This window comes from Lutra lutra, chromosome 3, assembly GCF_902655055.1.
Source record: "Lutra lutra chromosome 3, mLutLut1.2, whole genome shotgun sequence".
NCBI classification, from domain to species: Eukaryota; Metazoa; Chordata; class Mammalia; order Carnivora; family Mustelidae; genus Lutra; species Lutra lutra.
Window position 1 is genome coordinate 121470802 of NC_062280.1, and position 12651 is coordinate 121483452.

The window sequence follows — 12651 nt, forward strand, 5'->3', positions numbered from 1 at the left end:
TTCACAGACCTGTACCCCTGGGGATAAAAATATATTATATGTTTATAAAAAATAAAATTAAAAAAAAAAAAAGAAATTCTGGTCAGATCCAAGTGCCTACAGAATCACTGAGTCTTTGACCTGCTCGCTTTCCATGAAAAAGAGGGTTAGGAAATGTTTGAGGACACTTATAGCCTTTAATGATTTCATTTAGAAAGATGGAAGATTGAAAATTAAGTATCCACTTCAAGAATTTAGGAAAAAGGTAACGGGATAAACCCCCCAAAAATAGGAAATAATGATGAGAGCAGAATTAATGAAATGGAAAGCAAAGACAGAGAGGTAATTATCAGCAGAGTTCTTTATTTTTTTTTAAGATTTTATTTATTTGAGAGAGAACCCAAGAAACCACGAGCAGTGGGGAGGGGCAGAGGAAGAGGGAGAAGCAGACTCCCCAATGAGGAGGGAGCCCCATGCGGGACACTGGGATCATGACCTGAGCTAAAGACAGACACTTAACCTACTAAGCCACCCAGCTGCCCCAGCAGAGCTCTTTAAAAAGACACAATGGCAAATTCCTGGCAAGGCTCATCAAGATAAAAGCAAAATTACCCACACAAGGAGAATGCTGGAAGTGAAACATTAGATGCATCAGAAATTAAAAAGATAAGAGATTATAAAGCCTTTCAGGTAATGAATGCTAAAATTTTGGAAATGGACAAATTCCTGGAAAAATATAAAGTACAAAAATTAATTCAAAAACTAAGTCTGTCCCATTAAACAGATTGAATCACTGATATTGAAAATCCCCTCACAGAGAAAGCACAAGGCTGGCCAGTTTCACTGGTGAGCTATACCAAATGTCCATTAAACAACTAACCTTAAGATCTTACAGATTCTCCCAGAGAACATAAAAACAGACAGTATGTCCAAGTAATTTCATGAGGCTGATAATATTTCCAAATTAAATGATCGACACCAAATTGGGACAATATGAAAAAGCAAAATTCCTGGCCAGTCTCACTCATGATCATGGATGCAAAAATTCAAAATACATAATTAGCAAACTGCATCCAGCAGTGTGTAATAAACATAATAACTTATGATCAAATTGATTGGATTTATCAGAGGACAAAATTCTATACCCATTAATGACAAAAAAAAATTTTTTTTTAAGATTTTATTTATTTGACAGACAGAGATCACAAGTAGGCAGAGGCAGACAGAGAGGGGGGGGGGGAAGCAGGCTCTCCACGGAGCAGAGAGCCCAATGTGGGGCTTGATCCCAGGACTCCGGGATCATGACCTGAGCCGAAGGCAGAGGCTTTAACCCACTGAGCCACCCAGGCGCCCCGACAAAAAAAAATTTTTTAAAGGAAAAGGAAACAAAAAACTTTTAGTCGATGCAAAGTTGATAACTTCACTAAAGGGCAGACATATTTTCCTATCTTCATTTCCAGTCCATGTTTTACTGGAGACGCCAGCCAGTGCAAGACAGTAAAAGGGGGAGAAGGATAAGGAGTGAGGGGAGCAAGAGAGGAACAAAATGTCACTATTCACAGATGAAATATTAAAAAAAGTTAGACTTCATAATAAAGTGTATCAAGATTACTGATACAAGTTCAATTGCATTTCTACATACTAGCAAGAATTTTTTTTTAAAGGTGCTCTTTTAAATGATAGCCATTTATAATAGCTGGAAAGAATATGAGTTACCTTGGAATAGTTATAAAGAAAAAACTTGTATATAACGTTTAGGAAGAAAAATCTATAAACTTGAACAAAAATCATTAAAAAGGTTCTTTTTAAAAACAGAGATAATGAACATGGTGAAAAGGAAGCCTCCATATCAATGAAATGGCAACTCTCCTCAAACTGATCTTCTCATTCAAAAGAACTCCCAGGGAGTTTTTAAAATAAAACTTGACAGGTCGATGCTTAGAATTTTATGGAAGAACAAAGGAACAAGAATTTCTTTAAAAAGACACTCTTTCAGAACAGCAAGTAGAAAGACTTGCTTTCCTAGATATTGAATCTTAATGTAAAACTATTATAACTAAGTTAGTAGGGCATTCACACATGAACAATCAGAATAAAAAGCTTAGCAACAGAGCGGTACATTCATAGAAACTTGATGCGTGACAGAGGTGTTTGTAGAATTCAGTGGGGAAAGCGGACCATTCAGAAAATGCTACTGGGACAAGAAGTCATCTACATAGAAACCAAATGGATCTGTACCTCCCAAAGTGCACAAATATCCAAGGCAGACATAAGTGAGAAAAGCAAACCTTAAGGTTTTTAGAAAGAAGCATAACACAGTATCTTTATGACCTCAGAGTAAAAAATTCATTAAAGAACAAATAGAAGCCACTAATCATAAAACAAAAGATGATTACAGTCAAACCACATTAAAATTAAGAGCTTCTGCTCACCTAAGACAAGCTACAAAAATCAGGAGAACATATTTGCCACACATATAATTGACAAAAGTTTATGTCCAGAATACATAAAAAACTCTTGAAAAATTTTTTAAAAACCCTTTAAAAATGTAGGCAAAGGGTTCTAATTTATATTTTTCTTTTGTATGCACAGTATTTCCATTTGAAAATAATAAAAATTAAATTTGTACTTATAAATTGTGTCTCAGACCTGGGATAATATTGAAAATAAGTTTATAAAATGAAGAGTATATAATGACATTCTTGCTTAAAATAGTCTTTCATTGCTTTCATTTATTATTATAACAGCTACTCATTAAAAATGAGGTACAGAGGGAAAAATAAAGTCTAGGTAATGAGGTTTTTTTTACAAAAGGAGGGAGGGAGAAGAAGAGAAGAGGAGGGAGACGAGACAAGTAGAGAAAGGATTTTTAAAAGGGGTCATATCCTCACTACACAATCTCTTTTTTTGTGGGGGGGGAGGGGTAGCATCTTCTCCTTTCCTAAACACCAACCATCCCCTCTGTTTTCAGGGCATGTGTCCTCCACCTTGTGAAACACTGCGACAACCAACTCCCCAAGCATTCCAAAGTATTCCTCAGGGTTGCAAGGATCCACATGGTACCTTTAAGCCCTTCTTAGTCAATCAGAAATCATGCGTGTGGTATTTAAATGATAGTTCCTTATATTTCTGTAGTCCTTTACAATTCCATATATGGTGTCATGTTATCCTCAAGACCACTTGATAAAAGAGGTAGGCCAGGGCGCCTGGGTGGCTTAGTGGGCTAAGCGACTGTCTTCTGCTCAGGTCATGCTCCTGGAGTCCTGTGGTCAAGCCCTGCACTGGGCTTCCTGCTCAGCAGGGAGTCTGCTTCTCCCTCTGACTCTCCCCCATTCATGTTCTCTCTCAAATAAATAAATAAGTAAATAAAATCTTAAAAAAAAAAAAGATATAGTTTCTCCATTTTACAAACTAAAAGATTGAAGCTCAAAAAAGCTATAGTATGTGCCCAAGCCACAAGGGGATGTAGAAGGGCACAAGGTGAAGAAAGTCCCCAGGGCTGCTCTATGGCAAACATTGTAAATGTTAGTTTACAAAGACATTAATCTTTGTAATATATAGCTCTGCCCTGGCAATGTTGAACGGGAGAGACTGTGCATACCTTCACAGTGTCTCTTGGGGACACTGGGGTGAGACAAGGTCACAGTGAGTAAGTGACACAGTTCTGCCACAAGCCCTGACACAGGTGGAGAGGCCACCTGAAGTGGTCTCTCCAATAAACCAGACTGCTTCTCATATAATGACATTGAAATGTATGGAGCCCACGAGCATTCACAAAGCATTTATCTCATATTCTTTTCTTTATTCTCCTGATGACTTTGTATAATCCAAGATCAAAATATACAGGCAAAAGAAATATTAAAATGTCTTTTTTTGGGACACCTGAGTGTCCCAAAATGTTGGTTAAATGTCTGCTTCAGGCAGGTCATGATCCTGGAGTCCTGGGATCCAGTCCTGCATTGGGCTCCCTTCTCATGGGGTTGGCATGGCGGTGGGGGTGGGGGGAAGGTCGGGGGTCTGCTTTTCCCTCTCCCTTTGCTCTTCCCCCACTTGTGTGCTCTCTCTCACTCTCCCTCAAATAAATAAAATCTTTTTTAAAAAGTGTCTTTTTTATTCCCAATTTATGACTGTGCATGCATGAGCACATACACACACACACAACACACGCACACACACATCTTTATTCAATTCAACAAATATCTATTTCTTGGTGTGCCAAAATTTCACATTTTAAATATGCAGCTATATGAACCCATCTGTGCTTGTAATTAATTATATATTTAGTTCTATTTCACATTCATTATTTTAAACTACAGAAATTCTTTTTGTTCCTTACTGATTGTAAGATTAACATTATATAGGATTTTTTACCTCATATGTTTAATGCTTCTCTTGAACAGAAATCTTAATCTGATAATGCATCCATTTTTTGAGTGCTTCAGTATATCACATATTTACTTTTATAAATCCTCAACGAGGACACTGCAGGGATGAGAAAAGCTAGTAGTCTTTTTTGTGGCATTAATCAAGATTGAACAGCAGTCTAATGCAATTTAAAATATAAAAAATGTGAGCAAACTATCTATACAAATACATTTAAGTCAGTTCCTCAAGACAACCAGATTAATCATGATATGATAAAGTCTGGTATTTTTTACTGCTTTTATGATAATGTTTTGTTAATGTAGTTCATTAACATAGCCAAGAAAATCAGTATATCCTAAATTTTGTATACAGTTGAAATGTTAGTGATAATAAAATTATAAAGCAATATAGTTGGGTTATCTTGTAGAGTTTCAGTATTTTTAATTTGTTCAAGTGATTCCATAGACATTATATTAGTTCAGCCTGGTAATTCGGTAGGAAATGGATAATCTTGTTTCATGAATAAGGAAATCGGGGTTCAGAAAATCAAGTGACATCCCATGCAGAGACTTAAACCTAGGTTCTTTGACTTCTATCTCTTGCCTTCTTCACCTAACACAACATAGGCGCTCAAATATTATTTCCTTCTCTCCCAATACCTCCCCCCAAAGGGAAGAAAGCTGCTTCCACCATATCACGTCCAGGGCAGTGTGACACGATGAAGACCACGATTGGAGAGTCACATAAGGTCTCCAGCCTCATCTGTGAAACAAGGCTAGCCTGCCTCATCTGTATGTGGATTCATCATAAAGACCACCACGAACAATGTCTACAAGTACTTAATAAACCGCAGATATTTTTGCAAACATTCAATATCACTCATCATGTTCACATAATATTCTTTAATACATGAAGTGACATGAAACTCATTCGTGATCCTCTCTGCCCACTTATTCAGGTCCCTGCCCAGGCACAGGGAGCCCAAACAATCAGTGCTCTATACTGGCGATCCCAGAACGGGCTTTGGATATCCATCCCAGCCTGCGGTGGAATCCGTTCATTTGGCTTGGAACCCTGAAGCCGCTGCCCGTGGCTAATATAGGCACAGTGTGCCATTCAATGACCTCTTTGCCAGCCCAGCAAAAATACCCTATTTTGGCAACCTGGGTTTTCCCCACAGCGGGTAAATTTGGCACCAAATATGATCTCATTTAAGGAGTAGGAAAGAAATGTGCCAGCTCCACTTACTCACTGAGCTGAAACTCTCTTTGAGTTACGGTACTTGAAACAGAAACAGTCCGGAGACTCAGGGTGTCAACCAAGATGCTTGTGTAAATAAGCTGTGGTGTCCCCTCCGCCAAAAGCAGTCCTTCTGTAGGTAGGCAGGGAGGAGCATGGGAAGATGAAGGGATCTCTAAAGCGGAAGAAAATAGACTTCACCAGAAAGAAAGAGGACAGAAGAAATGTCCCAGGAACTAGAACACACACCTGCCCGCCCACACAGGGAGTGAAAAGAAAGGTCTTTCCTGCGGAGTTGAGATAAAAATATAATCAGGAGCTCCCCCTAATATGTTATGTTCAATATGGCATCCCTTTTCTTTGGTTTGTGTGTCCATTAAATTGCAGAACTACATGCTTTCTGCAGAGACTTAAAAGTAGTAAAACCCCTCCTCATAGCGGGGGAGGAAGGGGCCTGTGGCCTGGGGGGAGCAAGGATGTCATGGGTGACCTCTCCCCCCTTCCACTGTTCTCCGTGATGGCAGGATGCTCAGACACCAGCCTCTGCAGCTTTGCCCATCCTCATAGCTTTTGTTTGAATCAAGCCCAAATTGCCTGTAGCAATCTCCTGAATATGGTAGACACATTCGTCTACAAATGGGATTTAAAAATCAACATTACTTTCTCATAGGTAGCTAAATCCTTTGTCATGTAGTAAAATTTACCCTTGAAAGTCCCTAACATTATGACAACAGGGAGCCAAGTACAGACAGATTTTGGGCCCACAGAAAGCCTCCACTGGAATTACCCTCAGAAAAATTGTCTTGCCCTCTTTAATGTCAGAACAGAACATGAGTCAGCAAAGACCTTAAAATGGAGAAGTCAGATTAATTCACCCTATAAATCAATAAAGCAAAATTAAGACTCTAAGACATAGCAAGAATTGCGAATGTTGATAATGACAACTGTATTGGCACAATCTGTTGTAGAAAAGGTCATGATCACTACACCCTTATTTGACCCCAACTATGCACCCCTGTAATTGAAGGGGCACATAAATGCACTTTGTACAGCATCGAAAATAAAGTTGAAGATGAGTGATACTTAACGGGTTGGCTGTACACGTGTGCATGTGTACTTACGTGTTCAATTAAAGATTTCCACGTAAAAATGTAGAAGATATTATATTTCAGATTTAATAAAATACAATATTCCCTCAGTATTCCAAATCTCCTCTGTGTTACACAAATCTACCTCCTCTACTTTGCTGAACACCCTTCAGCATTGTCTAACTCATCTTTGACTCTCCTACTCGGTCAGATTCAGAGCCATGGATACAGAAGCTATTCAATAAAGATTGAATAATTGAGTCACCTTGGCCAATTTCCAGGTAATAAAAAGAAACATACTTCTATAGCATATCTTGGATCGAATTGATGGAGCCTCTGCTTTCAGTCTTGTCAACTACCAGAACTCCCTGTCTACGGCCCAGGCTTGGGGAGGGCTAGAACTGGAATAGGAGCTCCTCGGAGTCTTGGGTTGACCTTTAAAAGCTCAATTTTGCTTCAAAGATTACACTTTACACAAAAATGAGAGACCCATAGATGAATTATATGGTATATGAACTATAAATCTCAAAAAAGAATAACAGATGAGAAATAGATCATATGATTGAAATACATCTCATTTCATATTACCTGTCTAACATTATAATCTGGCTTTTTGAAGGGAAAAAGAATATTCACTCATTCACTTAAAAACCACCTTTTCGTTGAGGAACCTGCCATAGGAAGCCGTGTAGAGTCTTTACTTACCTGTCATCTGCTCTCTGAGGTGGGGATTATTAACCTATGATCAGTCGCATTTAAGAAGGAAAAAACTAAGTTTCCAAGAGGTAAAGAATCAGGGCTAGTATGATGTACAGTCAGTTTTTAAAACCAAGTTTATCTGACTCCACACAAATACACTTAAAATCTTCGGTATTTTTTTTCTTTCATTAGCAAAGCCTCTGGGGAATAATGAGATGTGTTGGACATAATACAATCTTCAGGGTCAGGATTTTCTTAAAATGCTCACTTAGCTTAAACATTTAATAAATTAATAAAAGCATCGATATATAACACTAGGGAGATGTTTGTCTATGATGAAAAACTGATAAAAGTTGGATTTAGTTTATGTTTTAAGCTTAAAAACCTAACAAATTATTATCTTCATGCTCAAAGTAAATAATTATCTAATTTATCAATTAAGGTTCTGTTTATATAGTGTTGCTAGATTTAGCAAATAAAAATATGCCTAGCTAAGTTTGAATTTCAAATAAATAACAAAAATTTATTAGTATATGTTTATTTTATGCAATATTTCCTGTAATTTATCTGGTAACCTTATCACAACTTTTTTTAGTGATTAAATTTGTTGTTGCATTAAAAACAAGGAGAAAGGGCTAAACCTTTACTACTATGTAAATTAGTGCCCAAATTACAGATACCTGAGAAACTCAAATACATATGCCTCTCTAGCACTTACTACCTAAATGAAATTAAGTTCAAGTGATCACCCATAATATTATTTGGGTGTCTGACTTAAAAAAAAAAAGTTATAGTTTTAGGACACATGAAAAGAGATATGCAGATTACAGAGCCCACATTTTCTAATTTTCTAATCCAGAGCAGAATATTTAAATCAAACATTTGTCTGGGTGCAACATTACTTTAGCTAGACCATAGATGCCCTCTTCCAAGAGCAAGAACCGGGGTGGCGTGGGTTTTTTCTCACCATAAAATCTAAGCACCATGAGAGAGGACACTGAGGCACAGGGACCAGAGCTCAGGGTGTTCAGTCTGAGGACTCACTGATGTTCAGCAAGAAAAACGAACTTGGATATCATCTACTCAACCTCCCCTTCTTACGAATAAGAAATAGCTGGTGCTTCCTCTTTCTTAATTTGACATTTCTTAAATTTAAAATTTAAAATTTAAAATTTCTTAATTTTACATTTTATAATCTGCAAAATGGCGTCGCCTATTCCGCGAGACTGTTGTGGGAAATGACAACAGACGACGGGTTTGAAAGCGCATTATTTGACAAAATAATTTTATAAACCAAGGGTACCCCAGAGACGGGCTATATTAATTGTGTACCCAGCACTCAAAGGAAACTTAAGGAGTATCTACCTCATACCTCTTACTCAGAGAGGAAGTTAGTGACTTTCCAGTTAGCGCAAAGAGAAGCCAAGGCGGAGCTAACGCCACACCCTCAATTCCCACCCAGTGCTTCTTCCAATTTCATCATGTTCCCCCTTAAGCACTGGCACAGTGGCTCCCTGCTAAGTGTTAAAGTCAGACACGATGTGCTAAGTGTAGAATCTAAGGAAAGAAAATGTGGCGAGGAGAAAGGAGAAAAGCACATAAAATAGAAATTAAAATAGTAACAGGATTGGCAGTACAAAAAGCAAATTGCTCCCCCAGGTCGTCCAAGATCAGAATAGCAATGGGAATTGTCCTGGTTTCCAATTTGGCACCCTTTGCATCAATTACATTTAGCGGTCCTCGCTTGAACTCATGGTAGGACAGTCAATATCATCGCTTGTGCCATCACAAAGGATTTAGTAGGAGCTGTGCAGAGAGTTGGCTTTCCCTTCTCCAATAGAGCATTCTTGTGGCAACATGGAAACGGCGTTACTTTTATATGTAAGAGAGCCTTAGCAAGTACTGAATATATGTTTTATGTTTAATCAGAGCTGGTTAAGATGCACTTGGTCAAATGATCGTTTCAGAATTCCTGGTATGAGAAACCACTTTAACCTTCTTCGCCATGGATGGGGACATAGGAAGGTGGGGAGACCCAATGGGAAAATCCAAACTCCTGCTAAACAGCAACATTGTGCCAAGGTCTGGGCTGGTGCCCTCATCTGCACCATTCCAACCCCATGGCAGTAACTGCCAACATCTCTAGCAGAGGAAGCAACTGAGACTCACAGAAGTCAAACTGAGTTTTCAGTGGTTGCAGACTAAGATGTGGCAGAGCTAAGTGAGATGAGAACCTAAAGCTTCTCAAATCCAGCATCAAGCAACATTACACTAGATGTTTCTGATGTAAGCAAACCTTGGTCTCAAAAAGCTATGATTGGGCTTTTCTTCCTACCATGGGAAGAACAGAAAACATCTTAATCATGGAAAGGATCTTACAAACCAAGTAAGGAAAAGATGGGGATATGGAACATCCGGCTTGGTATGTTTGAAAGGGAGACAGAAGGAGACTTAATCTCCAGAGAAAGGAAGGGGGAAATTGACCAGCCCAAAAGCCAGAGAAGACAAGGAAAGGGTGAAGTAAGACTTTGCATCAGTGTTAAGGAAAGAAAGCTGGTTAGTCATAAGCAAAACCACTGGGACAGTATAATCGTGCATTAACCTGCTATGTACCTGGTTATCAATGAGTAGTTTTAAAAAACGGTATAGGAGAGTCACTTCCCACATGACAAATAAAATGTAAATGTCAATTACTTTCATTTGCATTAGTAGAGAAATAAAGAGCTTCCCTTCCATGTAACTTCAGGGCAGCTAATGCTTAGGAAACACATGGAATTAACCTGCATTCACTTTTACTTACAGAGCAGGATAAAATTAAAACCAAAACAATAAGGATGGGGGCACCTGGGTAGCTCAGAGGGTTAAGCCTCTGCCTTTGGCTTAGGTCATGATCTCAGGGTCCTGGGATCAAGCCCCATATCAGGCTCTCTGCTCAGCAGGGAGCGTGCTTCCCCCCTCTCTCTGCCTGCCTCTCTGCCTACTTGTGATCTCTCTCTCTGTCAAATAAATAAAATCTTTAAAAAAAAAAAAACAATAAGGATGTTAGAAACCAATTCAGCAGTCTTGACTGATGTTTTAACCTTGTTTTAAGAAAAAGAACAAGACAGAGATTCTCGTTGTTAAAACTGGAATACTCTTTCTAAGAATGTAACGATCACTTATTAGAATAAAATTGAATAACGAAGTAAAAGGCTTTAAACTAAAAGCAGGATTTTCAAATATCACTGTATAAGATAACTATAATATGTGGACTCATTTCAGGGAGTGCTTTTTGAAATGAGGACAATCACCATACCTTAAACTAGAAGCCACTAGGAGAATCCCACTTTCTTATTCAACAGGGCTCTTCACCCCACACGGGGTCTTACAGCAATAGACTCATTGTGACCAAACCCTGCCTCCCAGGATGGAAATTACAATGACAAAGCCGGGCGGCGTGAGCATCTCGACCACCGGGGATCTCTCTAGTAACACTGCAGCCAGCGCCTCACCCACAAACCCACACGCTGCCAGCCCAAACTGCACATTTTGTAGAAGAACCCATTACTCACAGGGGCAGGGCACGTTACAGAAGATTCTGTATCGTCTATGGAAGGCGGGTCTCTTAGGAAAGTGGTCAATGATCTCCGCAAACTGCAGTGACCGAGCGACCTGGTTCCAGCCCAGCTCTCAGAGTTCCATAAGCGTCTTCGTTTTCCCCATCCCATTGGTTACCTAGCTGGATCCTCAGATACTTACCGGTAGCTGGCAGCGTCCGTCTGGGCGCCTTTGTTTTCCTTTTGTCACATCAGCAGGCTCCAGCGTGACTGCCACCGCAGCAGCCGCACCGAGTCTGGCGGACTGGATGCCTATGCCGCAGTCAGCAGCAACACCTCCCCCCCAACCCCCTCCAGCAGCCTTTTTTTTTTTTTTTTTTAAAGAGATAGAACCGTCATCAACCTTAGGTTTTAATAACGCTGCAGAACGCAGCGTGGTTGCTCAAGCTGGGGGTGCAAAATGACCGCATGTGCAGTTTCCATTCTCACCTAATTGCAAAGATTAATTTCAGCAAGACTGGCTCTGTTAAGCACCGGCTGTGTGACCTTAGTCAAGTCACTGGTGGCTCTCATTTAGTTCATGGAAAAGGAGGAGTTGTGACTGAGCAATGCTCAGTCAGCAAATCCTATCATTTACTACAACTAAATGCAAAGACATCAGCCACATACTCACTGATAAAATACAGCAACACAACTATGCAGGTTATATAGTTCACCAAGCCCTTTGTGTATTTTATTTGGATTTGGGTATGAAGTTCCAAAGGTTGAAATGAAAAGCATTTACCCAAAATGTTTTGTAAGTTGTGAAATATTGTACAGCTGTAGAATGTTCTAAGTTTCGTTATGGACAGTTTAGTAATAAAAGTATTGTAACAATAAATTAAATAGAGTTCTGTCTTCTTGCTTCCTATACATGGGGGATGTGAAATACCAAGAGAGGCTGGTTTTGTAAATAGCTCTTCCCCTGCTGCCCTTGGTGCACGATATTCCTCATAGCCTCCTGGTAGACCTGCCTACCCCAACAGAAACCTAGAACAGAGTCTTATCTAGAACTGCTTCTAGAACTTGAAGCTCCTAGTTCCTTTAGAACTGAGCAAAATACCTAACTTAGCTCTGCCAACTCCAGACCTAAAAAGGCTAAACCGATTTCTCCTGGGAAGACCAACGTGGGCCCAAAATGTTAGCAACCACTCCAGAAGCCTACACCGGCCTCTCTGCAGCGTGGGCCTCCCTGGGGCTGCCACTTAAGACACCAGATCTAATTTCCTTTATGTCTTAGACTCATGGATTCAGATATATATAGATATCTGAATATACATATGTATATATACATATATACATAATATATATACATATTGTATATGTACATATATACATAATGTTTACATATTGTGTGTGTGTGTGTGTGTGTGTGTGTGTGTACTAGGAAATAGTAGGGAAATGTTTTATTCTGATAAAAATTACAGTATAACAACAAGGGAGAAGGAGTGTCCTGAGGACCTTCTATCTGATCCTCACCAAGGGGAAGCCACCGGCAGTTTGACCCTCAGTGACGTGTGCCCATGGGGGTGAGTTTTGCCCCTCCTGAGGTGCCTCAATTCTAACAGCACCACTCGGGTCGTCATCAAATGATGGGAGCACTGGCACTCAGCTAGGCACAGGGGACTGTGAGACTATTCTTCAGTCTCTTCTTTACACAACATGATTGTTTACATACTTACAACCTTGAACTATTAGCCTCCCAG

General features: G+C 39.5%; 1 protein-coding gene across 1 annotated transcript in view; it reads right to left on the reverse strand.

The window, feature by feature from the left end:
- SACS (sacsin molecular chaperone) overlaps positions 1 to 11040 on the reverse strand; it is an 88653-nt gene extending 77613 nt beyond the window's left edge. Inside the window, 1 exon segment of the mRNA XM_047722916.1 lies at positions 10922 to 11040. The gene's annotated coding sequence lies outside the window, so the exon portion shown is untranslated.
- Positions 11041 to 12651: the final 1611 nt, after the last annotated feature.